This window comes from Oncorhynchus nerka, linkage group LG18 (genome assembly GCF_034236695.1).
Source record: "Oncorhynchus nerka isolate Pitt River linkage group LG18, Oner_Uvic_2.0, whole genome shotgun sequence".
In the NCBI taxonomy this organism is placed as follows: Eukaryota; Metazoa; Chordata; class Actinopteri; order Salmoniformes; family Salmonidae; genus Oncorhynchus; species Oncorhynchus nerka.
Window position 1 is genome coordinate 35,070,837 of NC_088413.1, and position 15,106 is coordinate 35,085,942.

General features: G+C 40.2%; 1 long non-coding RNA gene across 1 annotated transcript; it reads right to left on the minus strand.

Moving 5' to 3' along the window:
* Positions 1 to 3,445: 3,445 nt before the first annotated feature.
* LOC115145855 (uncharacterized) lies at positions 3,446 to 8,628 on the minus strand. The gene is made up of 4 exons (XR_003866060.2): positions 8,234 to 8,628; positions 6,562 to 6,695; positions 6,303 to 6,404; positions 3,446 to 6,146 (listed from the first exon to the last, which is right to left on the minus strand). It is a non-coding gene; the product is annotated as an uncharacterized LOC115145855 (long non-coding RNA).
* Between the last annotated feature and the right edge of the window lie 6,478 nt (positions 8,629 to 15,106).

The following is a 15,106-nucleotide window of genomic DNA, read 5'->3' on the forward strand; positions in this document are numbered from 1 at the left end:
TTTTGATTGTATGTGATGTGCTATGTAGTGTTTTTTTGTACATTTTGGTTGTTTTGGAGTTTTTCTACACCTGCATTGTTTTCTGTTTGGGGTTTTAGGCTGGGTTTCTGTATAGCACTTTGTGACATCGGCTGATGAAAAAAGGGGCTTTATAAATACATCTGATTGATTGATGTCAAATCGGGTGTCAAATGAGGGCCCTGGGCATTTATAACATTGCTTAACTCTCACAATAAATATCTGTGCTACAGATGGCTATATCGGTCCGCTAATACAGGACAAGTAAAGGACCAGTGCACTACTTTTGTGAAAAAAGGAAAACAATGTTGTCGTTTTTTTATTAATATATCTTCTTTTCTTATTAGGGGGTGCTGCAACAACCTCAGCACGCCAACTTCCCCTGGATATGACTAGGCCTAGTGGTAACCTACACACTTCAATGAAAGAAGATTCTGTCTGTTCACCTGTATGTTGTAAACCACACTCCTTTTTGGGATGCATAGAGAAAAAAACATTGAATTAGAATAGCGTATCTAATAGGCCCAATTAAATTAGATATGCGCATGGTAATTTGTCGTATTGCTACTTTGGGAATATGTACTCATCATGAACTGAAAAGATGTGTAATTTATTCTGCAAATGTTTTGTTTATAAATGAAACATAATACATATTTCACAGGTAGACAATGTTAATTTGATTCCAACGGACATCGACTTTAGGTTAAGACATTTATAAAATGTTTAAACCATTTTCTATCCTAATTATTAGGAATAAGCAAATGCTTTGATTTCTGGTCAAACCGATGGAAACGAAAACATCAGAAAAAGGTATTAGAAATACAAAACACAATAATGTTGAAGATCATTACAAAGATCTCCACCTGGTTAAACATGTTTGGAAAAGGCCTGTGTCCATGGCAGGGATGGTGGTCTTGCGGTTTTCCACAAAGGCTGTTTTGACCTGAAAATTTTGCCTGTCCTTGCTGGCTTGCCATTTGAGGGCATGGCTTTTAAAATTAAGTCTCCCAGTTCTCTCACTGTGATACTCATCTATCACCCCCCTACAACAAATAATGTATATTTTACTACAGAGTTTTATGAGCTGATCACCTCTCACCTGTCCTACCCTCTCCAATGTTGCTATCCTAGGTGATTTCAACATTCACATTGATTCAACAAAATCTTCCTCTGCCGTGCTTGAAGGCCCCCACCGACCTAGAGGACTGGATTATCTTGCTCTTTGATCAGGTCAACACTCGCAAGGCTGCGGGGCCGGACAGTATTTCAGGGCACTGTTCTCAGAGAATGCGCAGATCATCTGGCTGGCATATTCACGGTAATCTTCAACCTCTCCTTTTCCCAGTCTGTAATCCCCTTTTACCATCATTCCTGCATCCAAGAACTCTAAGGCTTCATGCCATAATGACTACAGCCCTGTAGTACTCACATCTGTAACCATTATGTGTTTTGAAAGGCTTTTTATGGCACACATCAACTTCATCATCCCAGACATCCTAGAACTTACATTTTCATACCGCGCCAAGAGATCCATAGGCGACGCAATCTCAAATGCACTCCACACTGCCATCACCCACCTAGATAAGAGGAATAACTATGTGAGAATGCTGTTCATTGACTACAGCTCAGCGTTCAACACCATTGTCCCCTCCAAGCTTGGCACAAATCTTAGGACCCTGGGAATGAACCAATACCTCTGCAACTGGATCCCGGACATCCTGGGGCCGAGCTCCCTGCCATCCATGACCTTTATACCAGGCAGTGTCGAAGACTCCAGCCACACAAGTTATGGACTGTTCTCTCTGCTACCGCATGGCAAGAGGTGCCGATGCACCAAGTCTAAAATCAACAAGACCCTGAACAGCTTCTACCCCCAAGCCATAAGACTGCTAAATAGTTAGTCCAGTTAGCTATTTGGTTAACTATCTGCATCGACCTTTTTTGCTCCTCACATACGCTGATGCTACTGTTTATTATCTATCCTGTTACCAAGTCACTTTATCCCCATTTATAAAGTGCTGTGAAAAAGTATTTGCCCCTTTTCTAATTTTCTCAACATGTTATCAGATCTTCAACCAAAACCTAATACTAGATAAAAGGAAGATGAGTGAACAAATAACAACAATGACATACTTATTTCATTTATTTCATAAACAAAGTTATGCAACACCCAATGCTGCTGTGTTAAAAAGTAATTACCCTTTACACTCAATAACTGGTTTTGCCACCTTTAGCTGCAATGACTCCAATGAAATGCTTCCTGTAGTTGTTGATCAATCTCTCATATCACTGTGGAGGAATTTTGGCACACTCTTCAATAGAGAACTGCTTTAACTTAGCGACATTTGTGGGTTTTCAAGCATGACTTGCCAGTTTCAAGTCATGCCACAATATGTCAATTGGGATTAAGTCTTCGCTTTGACTAGGCCATTCCAAAACGTCAAATGTGTTGCTTTTTAGGCATTCATGTAGACATGATTGTGTGTTTTGGATCTTTGTCTTGATGCATGACCGAGCTGCTCTTCAGCTTCAAATCACAGACGGAAAGCCTGACGTAGAATTCTCTGATACAGAGCAGAATTCATGGTTCCTTCTATTAAGGTAAGTCGTCCAGGTCCTGAGGCAGCGAAGTATCCCCACACCGTCACACTACCACCACGCTTGACCATTGGTGTAAGGTTTTTACTGTGGAATGCAGTGTTTGGTTTTCACCAGTCATAATGGGACCCGAGGAAATCACAGGACCTTCATTTTTTCACTCAGACACCTCCTCCACCCTACAGACTCTGGCCCGCCCGAGACATCAACTGTACAATTTTAAAGATTTGCAGAGTTTGAAAGGCTAAAATCAAAACCATCCGACAGGGTTAGGCTATACTCCAACCTTAACCCCACTCTGGTTCTTACTCCATCACCCATATCTGCCCCCAACACACAGGTGTACATTAAAACAAAGCCTAACACAACATCTGCTCTGTCAACATTGTCTAACTGTCTGGAAGAGTCAAAATATTGGACCCAGAACAACTTCCTCCAATTCAACAGCAGCAAAACAGAGGCAATGCTAATAGGCAACCCCCAGCAAATCACCAAATCCAGCAGCATCCCGTCATAAATTGCCACATCATTCCCCTCTTCAGTCATCACTAATTTGAGTGTGAAATTCAATTCTGCTCTCTCCTTCAATTGCCACATTAGTCCGGTCTGTAAAACATTCTTTCACCTGAGATAATCCATGCATTAATCTTCTCCAGAGTTGAATATGGGAAAGCAGTACATGGGGGACCTGCCTGCAAATTCAATTCCTAAACTACAGCTCATCCAAAACAGTTCCACAAGGATTCTGACACAAACAAAAAAGTTTGGACGCACCAACTAATTTCAAGGTTTTTATTTATTTTTTAAAACTATTTTCTACATTCTAGAATAATAGTGAAGACAACAAAACTATGAAATAACACGTGGAATCATGTAGTAACCAAAAGAAAGTGTTAAACACTCTTCGCGTACAGTATATCTAAGTTCCACAACCAAGACTTCTCGGAAAGTTGATTGCCTTCCAGCTGTATGACTCCGATTACCCAGAAAGGGGTCTCCCTCTATCCTACTACGCTCTTCTACTGTTGTTCACTCTGAAAGATACCCAGCCATGTTGACGGTTCCCATTGGTGATGAGCGTATTAGGATCGTCTCAAATAGATTTGATTTTCTCTATATCTGACTTAAAGACAGCTAATCAGCTGTACCAGTGATGGTCTGATGTGAGCTTCTCGCCTCTTCCTCGGGTAGATAGTCAAAGTTCCAAACCACTTTGCGTGCGGGACAGAGGAAGAGCAATTCTTACACTATTGTTCTAAATTCAATCACCCTCTTCTACTTCATCCTCACCATTCAGTTGATTCAAATTAAATTGTGAAGTTGTGCACAATTATCAGTTTCTATTTGGTATATATATTGCCCATTCATTGACAGCATTCATTCAGGTAGAGACACAATAGCGCCTTGCGATCAACACTTTACACTGTACCCAAAAGCTAAATCAGCACTCTACCTCCCCCTTGCTGTGGTCTGGCGCAATGAAGCAGTGACGCAGAGTAGTGTACTAAACCACAAATTACCTCAATGTCCCGTGGCATAATCTCAAAACCTTTAATTGAAGAACCACTGTAGGCAGACCATTCCATGAAAATGTAGCTCCATAGGAGACAACCCTGCCTCCAGCTGTTTGCTTAGAAATTCTAGGGACAATAAGGAGGCCTGCATCTTGTGACCATAGCGTAGGTGTAGGCATGTACAGCAGGACCAAATCGGAGAAAGCGGTAGGAGCAAGCCTATGTAATGCTTTGTAGATTAGCAGTAAAACCTTGAAATCAGCCCCAGCCCCAGCCTTAACATGAACCAGCGTAGAGAGGCTAGCACTGGAGTAATATAATCACATTTTTGGGTTCTAGTCAAGATTCTAGCAGCTGTGTTTAGCACTAACTGAAGTTTATTTAGTGCTTTATCCAGGTAGCTGGAGAGTAGGCCATTGCAGCAGTCTAATCTAGAAGTGACAAAAACATGGATTTGTTTTTCTGCATCATTTTTGGACTAAACATTTCAGAGTTTTGCAATGCTCCGAAGATGGAAAAAAGCAGTCCTTGAAATATTCTTGATAAGTTTGTCAAAAGACAAATTAAGGTCCAGAGTAACGGCAAGGTTTTTCACAGTTTTGTTTGAAAAGACTTTACAACCATCAAGATTAATTCTCAGATCGAACAGCTGATCTCTTTGTTTCTTGGAACCTACTAACATCTCTGTTTTGTCTGATTTTAAAAGTAAAACATTTACCCCCATCCACATCCTTATGTCTGAAACACAGGCTTCCAGGGAGGGCAATTTTGGGGCTTCACTCTGTTTCATCGAAATGTACAGCTGTGTCGTCCGTATAGCAGTGAGTGTTGACATTGGGAAACACAAATGACATCACCAAGAGGTAGAATATTTAGTGAAAACAATAGTAGTTCTAAAACGGAACCTTGAGGAACACCAAAACTTACAATTGATTTGTCAGAGGACAAACCATCCACAGAGACAATCTGATATCTTTCGACAGATAAGATCTTAATCAGGCAGAACTTGTCCGTGTAGACCAATTAGGGTTTCTAATCTCTCCAAAAGAAGATGGTGATTGATGGTGTCAAAAGCGACAGTAAGATCTAGGAGTACGAGGACAGATGCAGAGCCTTGGTCTGACGCAATTAAAAGGTAATTTGCCACCTTCACGAGTGCAGTCTCGGTGCTATTATGGGATCTTCAGGCAACAGCTTTTTCTAAAATGTTTGAGATAAATGGGATATTCGATACAGGCTGATAGTTTAAATAACATTTCTAGGTCAAGGTTTGGCTTTTTCAAGTGAGGCTTTATTACTTCCACATTTACCAAGTTCAACATAGGAGGGACAAGCACAGGAAGTAGCTCTTTCAGTAGTTTAGTTTGAATAGGATCCAATATGCAGCGTGAAGGTTTAGAGGCCATGACTATTTTCATGAATGTGTCAAAAGATACAGGATTAAAAAACTTGAATGTCTCCATTGATCCAACTTCCTGGCAGTCCTGTACAGACTCAGGACAACTGAGCTTTGGAGAAATGTGCAGATTGAAAGAGCAGTCTGTAATTTTCTTTCTAATGATCATAACCTTTACATCAAAGAAGTTCATGAATTCCTCACTGCTGAAGTGAAAGTCATCCTCTCTTGAGGAATGCTGCTTTTAAGTTAGCTTTGCGACAATATCACGTTTTTGGGAGGGGATTGTTCTTATTCTCCTCAATTAGTTTTGGGAAGAAAATAGGATGATGGAGCAGCAGTGAGGTCTCTTCGATACTGCACGGTCCTGTCTTTCCAAGCTAGTCAGAAGACTTCCAGTTTGGTGGAGCGCCATTTTCATTCCAATTTTCTGGAAGCTAGCTTCGGGGCTCTGGTATTTTCTGTATACCAGGGAACTAAAACAAATGTTTTTTTGTTTTTAGGGGTGCAACTGCATCTAGGGTATTACGCAAGGTTACATTCAGATCCTCATTTAGTTGGTTACGGTATGTCTGTATTCAAACGTCCTTGGGTAGGTGGAGGGCAGTGGAGGCTGGTGACTTGAAGAATTGAGCAGGATGGGAGACCCATGGTATAGGCGCGGAAGGCATGGAGACAACAAAGTGTGTTTCAAAAATCGTCAAAGACTAATTATTTTAACCTAAAGACATTTATAGTACAATATTATGGGGAATGGGAATGAGAGGGATACTTACAGTGTTGGAAAGAGATCACAGCAGTGATTGAATGAGGGTGTGAGGCATGAGTTGAGGTGTTCAGAAGCTTGACCATTGCAGGACAGGATTTGACTGGGAAGACTAAAAACAATAATACACTACAAAGTTAGACAAAAGAGCTAAGAATGAGTTAGTCCAAGTAAGGAGTAAAATCATTGATGTGTAATAATGTGATTGTTTTTGTGTATGTGATTGACTCTGCATACAGTAATGAGAGGAAAATGATATGGGTACTCACAGTGCTTGGAGAGGAAACATTGAATGTGCGATGAGCGGGCACATGAGATATGGCTTTGGTTCAACTCATGAGAGAGTTGACAATGGTAGTGGAGTGGTCATCACCTCTTAATCAGGGAACAGGAGGGGACTTAGCTGTAAATACAAATAGCAGATACATTCTATTACAGCCGTGCCATCGTAGGTTTGGACAACGAGTTTCTCTATGAAGTCAAAACAGACTGCGCATCCCACCCACTTGACACATCAGAGTATCCCAAGAAATGGGGGTGGCAGGTAGCCTAGTGGTTAGAGCGCTGGACTAGCAACCGAAAGGTTGCGAGATCGAATCGACAAGGTAAAAATATGTCGTTCTGCCCCTGAACAAGGCAGTTAACCCACTGTTTCTAGGCCGTCATTGAAAATAAGAATTTGTTCTTAACGGACTTGCCTAGTTAAAAAAACACACAAAAAACATTCCTGAATAAAGCCCTGATCGTCCACATACCATGGAGATAAGTGACCATACCAAGCAGAATGGCAGCACCATAGGTCCCAGAGAAGTGGGGCAATTTTTACCCCCTAGGGCCTGGAGTTTTTCCTTATATGTTAACCTAACTAGAAAAACTCTGGACCCTATAAAGGTATGACAGTGATTAATCAGTTGTAAAAAAGCTTTCATATGGGCTATGATGGGACCCGTTTTTCCTAATCAGGTCACATGGTTTGAAAAAAAACTCCTGGCCCTGGGGGGGATGAAACCCCTGTCAAACTGCAGCTACCTTATATTTGTTCATATAAATGATTGTATTGAAGGAGATTTCCTCTACCCAGACACAGAACTCACAGGGCTGAGCTTGCTTTATGCATGTTGGCATCATGCAGGCCTATGCAACTGTAGGCTTTAAAAAAACATTTACTCACATCTGTCATCACCATTGTCGACTGATTAATATTAATTTTGGATTAAAAACGTATAGGCAGCCTGTCACGTCTGCTCCCGCTCTCCTCGTCACACGCTTCAGCATTATTGGACTCACCTGGACTCAGTTCTCATATGTTTATTACCTCCCCTATATTTGTCAGTTTCCCTGCTGATGCATAAATTGTTTTTGGTTTGTATTACTAGTTTGCTGACGCTGTTCCGGTCTCGTTCTTTATTAAATGTTTAACTCCCCGTACCTGCTTCGTCTCTCCAGCGTCAACTCATGTGACACAGGCTTGCCAGCCCAATTTTGAATATAAACTAAAATTTGATCTCATTCACATTTTATCCTGACATATAAATACATAACGTTACATCCTATGCGCCCTGGGTAACGTTATGCAGTTGCCCGTATTAGTAGCCTACAGTTGATCAGAAAAAGTCGTCTCATTTTCATCACATACAGAAATGTCAGATTTCTAATGTTTCGGTGTAGTTTTTGCGTTGGTCTGTCCGGAGTGATTATGTGTTATCTTTGCTAAATAAATACCGGAGATAAGTGGAAAGCCAATTTGAGCGGACGCGAAAAATGCACTGCCTCAACCTCTCCCGTTAATGTACATTTTAATGGATGATGCGATGAAAGCTATCAAATCCAAGGCTCAGACTTTCCAAAAAGCAGGCAAGGCCAGCAATACAGGCGGCTTTATGATAGGCTCCCTGTTAACCAGCTATACTTTTGATACCAGTTGATATTGAGCGCCCTCACCCTTTCATCCTTCGTCATGAAACTGATCTCAGGCAGATGTCGACCCTCGCTTTTAATTCGCACTTTTTCTGTGTAACCCAGAGAATGAAAGGGGTTCTTCAACAAAAAGTCCACAACATTTTCGGCCGAGTTGACCATTCTGGCGGAGAAAACCGCACATTAGCGCTGGTAGCTAGCTAGCTTCTGAAGTTAGCAAGGCTAACTTTAAACAATTTGTTATAAATTGCAGTAAATGGACACAAAAATAATGTTATAAAACCAAGAAAACAATTTATAATAGACTTCTTCTGTCTCCTGTAATTTGAAAAAAAAAAATCATTTGAATTGAATAATATCCAAAAAATGTTCAACTATCACTCTTAATCTCTATACAACAATGACAGCAAGTTTCTCAACACATATAAACCCCATAATGCTCTGTGGCACAATCCCAGTACAACACACTAGGTTCATTCTCTGACCCAAATTCTATGATTGGATGGACAACATGTCAGTTAATACTGCAAAAGCTTTGATTGGTTGGAGGAAGTCCTTTGGAAGTGGTCATAATTACCATGTATGTCTATACAAGAGGGTGAGGCCTACGAGCCTCCTAAATTTTGTATTGAGGTCAATGTAGCCAGAGGATGACCGAAGCTAGCTGTCCTCTGGCTACACCATGGTGCTACCCCAACTGTATACCTTCATTGCAAACCAGTGTATTTTAATCCATTATTTCATGAAATATGAATATATGCAGTATAATTTTATCTACAAAATGATCACCTAGTTTAGTTCGTGTTTTTATTTTTATGAAATTTCACTGAGGATGGTGCTCCCCTTCCTCTGAGGAGCCTCCGCTGGTGGAGGGCATCTAGGAATCGTTGGGTTGTCCGAGAATTTGTGGAAAAAGACATTATAACTAGTATAACGATGTTTGAACAATGTTGATACTGTTTGAATAAGAAAAACCCTAATTAATGTCTTAATACAGTATGTCTAATATGTAATAATAAAGGCCTTTAAAACCACATTATAATATATAGGAGGTATTGATAGGCATTGGAGTGCGGTCTTACCTTGTCCATAGACTGCATAGAGGGTAAAGAAACCAATATGTCGTTTTTTAAAGGGGAGCTGAACTGAGTTTTTCTCCTCCTCAAAGAAAATTGAGATTTGCGTCTTGGGAGTGTGGTTTGATATAGTTGTTTGTTCCTCCTCCCTCACCGTTGTTGAGGAGCCACTGTTCTATGACTTTGGTTAAGGAATGACAGTTGTGCATGCGATGCTAACGCCAGCCCACGAATATGTGGATGTTTGAGTTGGGGGGGGGAGAAACCAAGCTGTTTATAAAGAACATGTCTCGCTCGTTCAACACAACATTGGCGACGATGTATTACTCAATTGGTTCTGCCGTCTGTAAAGAAATGTGAGGGCTGTAGGAGGATCCTGCTGCAGCACACATGCAGCCGTGCTCCAATGATTTGGGTGATGCCAAGCAGTGGTCCTGTGTTAGTGGGCAGGTTTGAAATCTAAACCCAAAACAAGGAAAACGGTGACATCCTTGATCCCTTAAATCTCACAAAATCAGTTTAGGAAAATACTGAAATTATGACCACAGTTGTACAGCTCACACTTTTTTTGTGTCCATTTTTGGGAATACACTTGATGTTTATGACTACTATCAAAGACACATAGGCCATTTTTAACCAAAGAAGTTGTCTTTTGGGGGGGTCAGCTCCTCTTTAAATGGGTGAACTATTACTTTACATTTTAAAGAGATCGTTCAGCCAAAATGTATGTTTGGGTCAAATTCCTCTTACCTTGAGTTGTGTCTGTAGGCCATTAGTGGCAGGATCCACAATAATATTTTGTTTACTTTTGTCACAGTCAGTAGTTAGTACGATTAGCCTGGTCCAAATGCTTATGTTATACAGTATATGCTGAATGTCCCTCCTAGGACTAATATAGGGATACAGGAGATCTGGGAGGACGGCTTTTTGCCTTTGGAGTCCAAAGTGGACCAGCTTAAACAATCATATGTTTGACACCTTAAATGATTGTGACCCAGGTTATATGGAAAAACACATAGATATGGTCTATAACCAGCACAGTTACAATACCACAGATAGTTTTATGTATTGTAAAATCCCAAGAGTAAACAATACTGCGAGGAGCATGTTTTTCATCGACAGGGACTGGGAGACTAATCAGGATGGAGGGAAAAATGAATGGAGCAAAGTACAGAGAGATCCTTGATGAAAACAGTCTCTGGACCTCAGACTGGGGCAAAGGTTCACCTTCCAACAGGACAACGACCCTAAGCACACAGCCAAGACAATGCAGGAGTGGCTTCAGGACAAGTCTCTGAATGTCCTTAAGTGGCAAAGCCGGAGCCTGGACTTGAATCCAATCTAACATCCCTGGAGAGACCTGAAAATAGCTGTGCAGCGTCTCTCCCGATCCAACCTGACAGATCTTGGGAGGATCTGCAGAGAAGAATGGGAGAAACTCCCCAAATGCAGGTTTGCCAAGCTTGTAGCGTCATACCCAAGAATACTCGAGGCTGCAATCGCTGCCAAAGGTGCTTCAACCAAGTACTGAGTAAAGGGTCTGAATACTTATGTAGATGTTATATTGAAGTTTTTTATTTTGTTGTTGATTGACGAGGGGGGAAAACAATTGAACAATCTTTATTTTTTATTTATGATATTTTCTGTTGGCCACAAACGTTCTCAAGCAGGTATTACTGTGCATCACTTGGGGCAAAAGATACATACCCCACATAGGCCTAAATGTAAGAAAAGAAATGTGCCATGTGACTTACTATGTTCTGAAATGGCATGTAGAGCTGTGGTGGTGGAACTCATCGAAACTCTGCAAAGATGAAGAAACAACATTTGATTTAGATGTGTGGAATGAAACATTTTGTGATATTATATACAGTTGAAGTCGGACGTTTACATACACTTAGGTTGGAGTCATTAAATTTTGTTTATTAACCACTCCACACATTTCTTGTTAACAAACTATCGTTTTGGCAAGTCGGTTAGGACATCTACTTGGTGCATGACACAAATAATTTTTCCAACAATTGCTACAGACAGATAATTTCACTTATAATTCACTGTATCACAATTCCAGTGGGTCAGACGTTTACATACACTGAGTTGACTGTGCCTTTAAACAGCTCGGAAAATTCCAGAAAATTATGATATGGCTTTAGAAGCTTCTGATAGGCTAATTGACATAATTTGAGTCAATTGAAGGTGTACATGTGGATGGATTTCAAGGCCTACCTTCAAACTCAGTGCCTCTTTACTTGACATCATGGGAAAATCAAAAGAAATCAGCCAAGACCTCAAAAAAATTTTAGACCTCCATAAGTCTGGTTCATCCCTGGGAGCAATTTTCAAATGCCTGAAGGTACCACGTTCATCTGTACAAACAATAGTACTCAGTTAAAAACACCTTGGAACCACGCAGCCATCATACCGCTCAGGAAGGAGACGTGTTCTGTCTCCTAGAGATGAACATTCTTTGGTGCGAAAAGTGCAATGATGGTGGTGAATGAGTGGCACCACTGTATCACTGTGCATTAAAATTGCCATCAATAAAATGCAATAAACGCTGTTTGCCATCTGCCCAGTACAGTTGAAAGCGGGATTCATCTCTCAGGTGAAGAAGCTGGATGTGGAGGTCCTGGGCTGGCGTGGTTACGCATGGTCTGCAGTTCTAAAACGATGTTGGAGGTGGCTTTTGGTAGAGAAATGAACAGTCAATTATCTGGCAACAGCTCTGGTTGGCATTCCTGCAGTCAGTATGCCAATTGCACACTCCTCCAAAACTTGAGACATCTATGGTATTGTCATGTGTGATAAAGCTGCACACTTTAGAGTAGCCTTTTATTGTGCCCAGCACAAGGTGCACCTGTGTAATGATCATGTTTAATCAGCTTCTTGATATGCCACACCTGTCAGGTGGATGGATTATCTTGGCAAAGGAGAAATGCTTACTAACAGGGATGTAAACAAATTTATGCACAAAATTTGCGAAATTTGCTTTTGTGTGTATGGAACATTTCTGGGCTCTTCACATGAAACATGGGACCAACACTTTGCATGTTGCATTTATATTTTGGTTCAGTGTAGCAGACCCTTTCTCCAAAGTGACTTAGAATAATGCATGCATACACTTTACGTATTGATGTTCATAACCCATATTGGTGCTGTAAATATATTTAGAAAATGTATTTCAGCCTGATATGAGTTTCCATAACTCCGCATCACTTGCACTGTGCAGTATATATATATATATATATATATATATATATACTGCCAAATTGATTGACAAAAATAAACTATTCATTATATTACATTGGACCGGTCCCGTCCCTTGAACCTTCCCCCAACCCTACAGCGTGGGTTACATGTCAATGTCACCTCTCAGCAAATTCCTGTCACTCAGAGCCTGTAGTATAACAGAGTAAATATGGATATTCAGAACTTATTCTGAAAGAGAGCAAGTTGAGCATGAGCATTAACAAACAGTACCGGTTCAAAGATAAAACTTTGAAATTGTTGCACGTTGTGTTTTTCTGAGTTACAGTTCATAAGGAAATCAGTTAATTGAAATAATTTAATGAGGCCCTAATCTATGGATTTCACATGACTGGGATACAGATTTGCATCTGTTGCTCACAGATACCTTAAAAAATAAAGTTAGTGGCTTGGATCAGAGCATTCCAAACAAGCTCAATGGGTGTCATGTCTGGTGAGTATGCAGGCCATGGAAGAACTGGGACATTTTCAGCTTCCAGGAATTGTGTACAGATCCTTGCAAAATGGGGCCTTGCATTATCATGCTGAAACATGAGATGATTGTGACGGATGAATGGCACGACAATGGGCCTCAGGATCTCGTCACGGTATCTCCTTGCATTAAAATTGCCATTGATAAAATGCAATCGTGTTCATTGTCCATATTTTATGCCTTCCCATATCACAATTCCACCGCCACTATGGGGCACTCTGCTCACAACGTTGACATTAGCAAACCGCTCACTCAAACAATGCCATACATGTGGTCTGTGGTTGTGATGCCAGTTGGATGTACTGACAAATGATCTAAAACAACGTTGGAGGCGGCTTATGGTAGAGAAATTAATATTACATGATCTAGCAACAGCTCTGGTGGACATTCCTGCAGCCAGCACACCAGTTGCACGCTCCCTCAAAACTTCAGACATTGTGTTGTGTGACAATACTGCACATTTTAAAGTGCCCTTTTATAGTCATGCTGATTAATGAGCTTCTTGAAATGTCACACCTGTCAGGTGCGTAGATTATCTTGGCAGAAGAGAATTAATCACTAACAGGTACGCTTTTTTTGCATATGGAACATTTTTGGGATCTTTAATTTCAGCATGAAACATGGGACCAACAGTTTACATGTTCCATTTATATTTTTGTTCAGTGTAGTTATTTACTGAGATTCAATCTGTGACACTGATTTTATCCTAAACGTGAGGTTCAGTTTTAGAACCTATACATTTCATAATAATTACAGCACAATACCCTTGAATTCAACCTACCCTATAGACTTCACGACATCCATAACCTTTAATCATTGCATTATGATGGTCCTTACACTTATAGACGTACACAACCAGTGTAACGGCTGTCGGTGGTAGAAGGTGAGGACCAATGCGCAGCGTGGTACGTGTTCGTCTGTTTAATCAAGTAAACTGAATACTGAATAACAAAACAACAAAGAAACAAGCGGAACAGTTCTGTCTGGTGTAGGACACACAGACTGAAAACAACCACCCACACAATGGAAAACACAATGGAAAACAGGCTACCTAAATATGGTTTTCAATCAGGGACAACGATTGACAGCTGCCTCTGATTGAGAACCATACCAGGCCAAACACAGAAATAGAAAAGCATACACAAACTAACATAGACAACCCACCCAACTCACACACTGACCATACTAAAACAAAAGACAAAACAAAGGAACTAAGGTCAGAACGTGACAATAGGTAACTCAAGGGAGTGCTCAGGAATGCATGCAATGTTTTCCGTCACACCTCTTGGGACTAAATGATGCAGATCACGACTCTTCCTTCTTCTGATAAATAGAAACTTGAATAGCCAGTTTTTTTTTGGCATACCTCATATAGTAATACTATGACATATGTCATGTGAAATTCAAGTCTTGGTAACCAAATCTCAAGCGATATTGATTCTTTGGAAACGATTTATAAAACTTTCACGATAAGCCATTATGCTTATCCATGTTTACCACTACCATAAATACTGATAAATGTTTTATAAATTGTTGTAAATGTTATGTGCTAATGACTTGTAATGTTTATAATGCTTACAAGTGTAATCCTTACAAATAATGAAATGTCCTACTTAACCATTAACATTTGCAAAAGCTTATTATTGCTTGTTTATGGTCATTCTATATGAATTAAATCACTTTCTGACTGACCTTCCATATGTTTTCCCATGGTAGAAGTGGTCAGATAGTGACTGTTTCAAAGTGCACCCATTTGCACACCCCATCCGACCATGAGACATAAATGTCTTCATTACTGAAAAGATTGAGTTTGGTTCAGTTTAATATAATTTGAATGCTTACAAAAGAGGTTGTCAAGCTACTTCATAATTTATTCAATTTTTGCAGTCATTTTTTATCTCAACATTGAATAATTTCTGTGTAACATTTAAGTACCTTACTCTGATTATTTTCATTTAAAATTTAGAAAAATAAAAACAAAAAAAGTTACTAAGCAACATTTTTCTAAAACTGTCTGGGAGTCTGGAGAGGAAAACTGAAAACTAGCTGTTATTGACTCTTTCTTATTGGTCTATTAGCTCA